Source organism: Oncorhynchus kisutch, linkage group LG30, assembly GCF_002021735.2.
Source record: "Oncorhynchus kisutch isolate 150728-3 linkage group LG30, Okis_V2, whole genome shotgun sequence".
NCBI classification, from domain to species: Eukaryota; Metazoa; Chordata; class Actinopteri; order Salmoniformes; family Salmonidae; genus Oncorhynchus; species Oncorhynchus kisutch.
The window spans coordinates 2,568,832-2,575,556 of NC_034203.2; positions in this window are offsets into that span (position 1 = coordinate 2,568,832).

Below are 6,725 nucleotides of genomic sequence, written 5' to 3' on the forward strand. Positions count from 1 at the left end.
AAGCGCTGCGTTCCAATGACTCCCTATTCAGCTGTGAATGTACCATCAACGAGCTTACGCTTTCTACGTATTCCCCAAGGTGTCTACAGCATTGTGATGTAATTTTACGCATTCCTGTTGAAGAATAGCCGTAGGCCACATGCTGGCTCCGAGAGAGATTCTCGTGTAAAATACAGAGGTAGCCATTACTCCAATCGGTCCTAGTGAAAAACGAATTGTCCCGACGGATATATTATCGAATAGATATTAGAAAAAAAACCTTGAGGATGGATTCTAAACAACGTTTGCCATGTTTCTGTCAATATCATGGAATATTTTGGAATATTTTTCAGCTTTGTGGTGACCGCAATATCCGGGAGATTTCTCAGCCAAACGTGAAGAACAAATGGAGCTATTTCGCCTACAAAAATAATATTTTGGGAAAAAATTAACTTTGGCTGTCTACCTGGGTGTCTCCTGAGTGAAAACATCCCAAAGTTCATCAAAGGTAAACAATTTAATTTGATTGATTTTCTGATTTCCGTGACAAGGTTGCCTGCTGCTAGCAAGGCATAATGCTATGCTAGGCTATGATAAACTTAAACAAATGCTTGTCTAGCGTTGGCTGTAAAGTATATTTTGAAAATCTGAGATGACAGGGTGATTAACAAAAGGCTAAGCTGTGTTCCAATATATTTCACTTGTGATTTTCATGAATAGGAATATTTTCTAGGAAGATTTATGTCTGTTACGTTATGGTAATTAGTGTCAGATGATGACAACGGTCCCGTTCACGGGATGGGGTGTCACTACAGGTTAAACTCGATCTGAACTGTCCAATGGAGACAAGCAAGTCTAATTTCAAGATGGCCTAAAGGCTATTCCATGAGCTGTGGGCATACAAACTAAAAGCATTTTCCCCCAGGTCAGTGGAGACCCGCGGGACCTCCAGAACCAGCCAGATCAGAGAGTGGGTCTAAAAATTGCTGGATCTCCAGTTAATAAGTGAGCATAAGTCGTCTCCGAAGAACCGCTTTATATACAATAAGTTGACAATGCTGGGCCCTCCTGGTAGTCAGACTCCCAGCCAACAGAACTATTGTAGACAAAATGCAGTGATGTAACGAAAATGTTCCCCAGTGATAAAAAAAAAAACAGTGCTGTCTACCATTCTGGTAATCAGAACATTTAGACTGATTCGAAAGGTTTTAAAGCAGAGGTTGCTGCAGGCATTTAGATTATATCACCGTAATCAAGTACTGAGAGAAGCTTTGCTTGAAAAATATTCCTTCTACTTTCCAAAGCGAGACCGTTTTCTTTATATATATTTAAACAAACGATCTTAATGTGTGTTTTAAAAAGAGAGCTTATCATCAATCTAAATACCCAAGTACTTATAATGGGGAACTTGCACCATTTGGGATCCCTTCAATGAGGAAATATGCAGGTCCTCAGGGTCAATATTATGAGACAAAGAGAACAACAAACTTGGTTAATTAGCATTTAGCAGTAGTTTTCGATCAATATGAGATTTTTGAAATACATCAAACCCATGCTGAAGGTCATGAATGGCCTGCTGTACTGAGGAGGCACAGGACTAAATGACTGTATCATCCGCATAGAGATTAATGTTACAGATTTGAACAGATACACTAATATTATTTATATAAATAGTGAAGAGAACAGGTCCCAGTACCGACCCCTGCGGTACACCTTTCATAACATTAAGGAAACTAGATTTGATACCATCAGTAAGCACACACTGTTTCCTTTCCGTTCGATAGTTCTTGAACCAATTGCAAGATGCCTGATCTAGGCCTATTTCAGACAGCCTTTGAACAAGTAAGAAATGGTCAACCGTATCAAATGCCTTCGACGGGTCACTAAATAAGGCAGCACAATGATTTGTATGGTCTAAACTAAACAACATAGCACATAATCTAAGTGTAGTCGCTGAAACAGTGTCATGTGGAGGTCTTAAAGCAGATTGGTGCTCATTAAGAATAGAATGAAAAGTTTAAAAGTTCTAAGCCGAGTTGGCTAGGGACTCTAAAACTTTAGCAAGGTAAGATAGCTTGGAAATTGGACTGTAGTTATCCAAGTCAGAAGGATCTCCACCTCTGTGTAGGGGGAGGACATGAGCAGTTTTCAAGATCTTAGGGATAACCCCAGAAAGAACCTCAATTGTCAAGTGAAAATATAGGTTAATCAAATGGTTGAAATGAAAATCAGGATGTGTATCTGGGAATGTATTGTTCTCTGTAACCTGGCTTGAGGTGAGTAAAGAACTCCCTCTGCTGGAATTAAACTGCATTTATTTTCAGCAAACTTAACGTGTAAATATTTGTATGAACATAACAAGATTCAACAACAGACATAAACAAAAAAAAGTTTCACAGAAATGTGACTAACAGAAATTGAATAATCTGTCCTTGAACTAAGGGGGGGTTAAAATCAAAAGTAATAGTCAGTATCTGGTGTGGCCACCAGCTGCATTAAGTACTGCAGTGCATCTCCTCCTCATGGACTGCACCAGGTTTGCCAGTTCTTGCTGTGAGATGTTACCCCACTCTTCCACCAAGGCACCTGCAAGTTTCCGGACATTTCTGGGGGGAATGGCCCTAGACCTCAACCTCCGATCCAACAGGTCCCAGACGTGCTCAATGGGATTGAGATCTGGACTCTTCTCTGGCCATGGCAGGACACTGACATTACTGTCTTGCAGGAAATCATGCACAGAATGAGCAGTATGGCTGGTGGAATTGTCAGGATGAGCCTGCAGGAAGGGTACCATATGAAGGAGGAGGATGCAACCTCTCCCTGTAATGCACAGCGTTGAGACTGCCTGCAATGACAACAAGCTCAGTCCAATGATGCTGTGACACACCGCCCCAGACCATGACGGATCCTCCACCTCCCAATTGATCCTGCTCCAGAGTACAGACCTCGGTGTAACGCTCATTCCTTCGGCGATAAACGCGAATCTGACCATTACCTCTGGTGAGACAAAACCGCGACTTGTCAGTGAAGAGCACTTTTTGCCAGTCCTGTCTGGTCCAGCGATGGTGGGATTGTGCCCATAGGCGACGTTGTTGTCGGTGATGTCTGGTAAGGACCTGCTTTACAACAGACCTACAAGCCCTCAGTCCAGCCTCTCTCAGCCTATTGCAGACAGTCTGAGCACTGATGGAGGGATTGTGCGTTCCTGGTGTAACTCGGGCAGTTGTTGTTGCCATCCTGTACCTGTCCTGCAGGTGTGATGTTCAGATGTACCGATCCTGTGCAGGTGTTGTTACACGTGGACTGCCACTGCGAGGACAATCAGCTCTCCGTCCTGTCTCCCTGTAGCGCTGCCTTAGGCGTCTCACAGTACAGACATTGCAATTTATTGCCCTGGCCACATCTGCAGTCCTCATGCCTCCTTGCAGCATGTTTAAGGCACGTTCACGCAGATGAGCAGGGACTCTTGGCATCTTTCTTTTGCTGTTTTTCCAGAGTCAGTAGAAAGGCCTCTTTAGTGTCCTAAGTTTTCATATCTTTGACCTTAATTGCCTACCATCTGTAAGCTGTTAGTGTCTTAACGACCGATCCACAGGTGCATGTTTATTAATTGTTTATGGTTTATTGAACAAGCATTGGAAACAGTGTTTAAACCCTTTACAATGAAGATCTGTGAAGTTATTTGTATTTTTACGAATTATCTTTGAAAGACAGGGTCCTGAAAAAGGGACGTTTCTGTTTTTGCTGAGTTTAGTAGGTACGCTGAGGCAGTGGTTATTAAAAGCACCACAAATGTCCATATTATCTGTTATGGGACCAGAGACTGTCATAACCTGTTGGGGTAATGAGGGGATGGAGTTTGTTTGAGATTGGATACCTTCCAGAAGGCAGCTGGATTCCCACCATTCTCGGATGCACAGTTCAAGAAGTATGTCTATTTTGCTTTTCTAACCAGGGATCGACATCTATTTCTAAAGGACTGTCAGTCTGACTTAAAATCAGTCAGCCTTAGCCCAAGCTACATTTCTGTCCTTAACTTTCTCTGATACTTCATGAGTTGGTTCAGTTATCATCTGAGTTAGATTTAGCTCAATGTAGATATTTTTCAGCATATCAGAAGCTGCCATCAACCAATCAGGATTAAGATCACCCAAAATTAATAATTCCGATTTAGCATAGTTAGATAGCAAGTCAGACATTTGGCTAAGAGCACATGTTGAGGCAGAGGGAGGGCGATAAATTCCCACTAGCGTAAATTGGACATTATTACCAAGGCCCAGATTTAGGACTAGACATTCAAATTGCTACAGAAACATTTAAATTGTTGTTTGTAAATATGGCGACAGCTCCACCTCCGCCAACTCTGTCAGATCTATAAACATTATAACCAGTCAGATACATCAGTTTTCAGTACAGTCTTATTTAGCCAGATATTACAATAATGTCCATGTTGGTTTAAGAGGCCAGAATTATAATAACATCCATTTTCGATATCAAACTTCTGGCATTTACATGAATTAGTCCAATGCCATGGGATTTCAGATCAGACAGAGTCTAATACAAGCATACCATAATCGGTAGGTAACCCTTTATTTGAAAATACCATAGGGCTAGCTTGAATTGGTATAGATACAAGATTGTCTAGAATTGTACAATTGGGACTTTGCTTTGAATGAGGATGTGGATTAAAACAAGAGTCAATGAGGGTTACCTGTTGCGGGCCTGCAGTATGATGATAATGCTGATCCTTTATGGTTGGGATTACCTGCCCGGAACTTGAGTTGTGGAAAGGTCAATGTCTCAGTGAGTCTACTGTACTGGACCCTGTCCTCACATTTCATGTAATGCCAGCAACCTACTGAATCTTTCGCTGCCACGACTCAGCGATGGCACTGGGCCTGAAATAATTGGACGCTTTTTGGAGTCTTTCAGAGTTCCAATCAGTTCTATAAAATCCTGTTTCAGCCATTCTGAGCTAGCCACCCTAATGTCATTAGATGCCACATGGACTACGACAGCGACATCCCCCGTGTTCTGGCAAGAAACAGTAGGAAGCAGCCCAGTAATGTCCTGTACCCGAGCCCCAGGAGAGCACAAGGTTTTTGCCTGAAAACTGAGATGTTTGTCACCATAGACTTGCCAATGATAACGGTTGGTGAGATGGCAGAGGAGGTCCGGCAGTTTTTGTGCCTCTTGCTGGAAGGAAAAACCCATTGTGGCTGACGAAGGAGCCGGTGCGTCAGACACCCTTGATGTCCGGTGAGAGGAGGAGTGTAGCAGATCCAAGTCCGGGGCAGAGTAGCCTAGCGGTTAAGAGGCTTTGTGCCAGTAACCGAAAGGTTGCTGGTTCGGATCCCTGAGCTGACGAGGTGATAAATCTGTCTATGCGCTTGAACAAGGCACTTAACCCTAGTTCATCCTGTAAGATGCTCTGGGAAAAAAGCAGCTGCTAAATTATTTAAATATCTCTCAGCAACAGTGGGGAGAACAAGTATTTGATACACTGCAGATTTAGCAGGTTTTCCTACTTACAAAGCATGTAGATGTCTGTAAATTTTATCATAGGTACACTTCAACTGTGAGAGACGGAATCTAAAACAAAAATCCAGAAAATCACATTGTATGATTTTTAAGTAAATAATTTGCATTTTATTGCATGACATAAGTATTTGATCACCTACCAACCAGTAAGAATTCCGGCTCTCACAGACCTGTTAGTTTTTCTTTAAGAAGCCCTCCTGTTCTCCACTCATTACCTGTATTAACTGCACCTGTTTGAACTTGTTACCTGTAAAAAGACACCTGTCCACACACTCAATCAAACAGACTCCAACCTCTCCACAATGGCCAAGACCAGGGGGCTGTGTAAGGACATCAGGGATAAAATTATAGACCTGCACAAGGCTGAGATGGGCTACAGGACAATAAGCAAGCAGCTTGGTGAGAAGGCAACAACTGTTTGTGCAATTATTAGAAAATGGAAGAAGTTCAAGATGACGATCAATCACCCTCGGTCTGGGGCTCCATGCAAGATCACACCTTGTGGGGCATCAATGATCATGAGGAAGGTGAGGGATCAGCCCAGAACTACACGGCAGGACCTGGTCAATGACCTGAAGAGAGCTGGGACCACAGTCTCAAAGAAAACCATTAGTAACACACTACGCCGTCATGGATTAAAATCCTGCAGCGCACGCAAGGTCCCCCCCTGCTCAAGCCAGCGCATGTCCAGGCCTGTCTGAAGTTTGCCAATGATCCAGAGGAGGAATGGGAGAAGGTCATGTGGTCTGATGAGACAAAAATAGAGCTTTTTGGTCTAAACTCCACTTACCGTATTTGGAGGAAGAAGAAGGATGAGTACAACCCCAAGAACACCATCCCAACCGTGAAGCATGGAGGTGGAAACATCATTCTTTGGGGATGCTTTTCTGCAAAGGGGACAGGACGACTGCACCGTATTGAGGGGAGGATGGATGGGGCCATGTATCGCAAGATCTTGGCCAACAACCTCCTTCCCTCAGTAAGAGCATTGAAGATGGGTCGTGGCTGGGTCTTCCAGCATGACAGCGACCTGAAACACACAGCCAGGGCAACTAAGGAGTGGCTCCGTAAGAAGCATCTCAAGGTCCTGGAGTGGCCTAGCCAGTCTCCAGACCTGAACCCAATAGAACATCTTTGGGGAGAGCTGAAAGTCCGTATTGCCCAGTGACAGCCCCGATACCTGAAGGATCTGGAGAAGGTCTGTA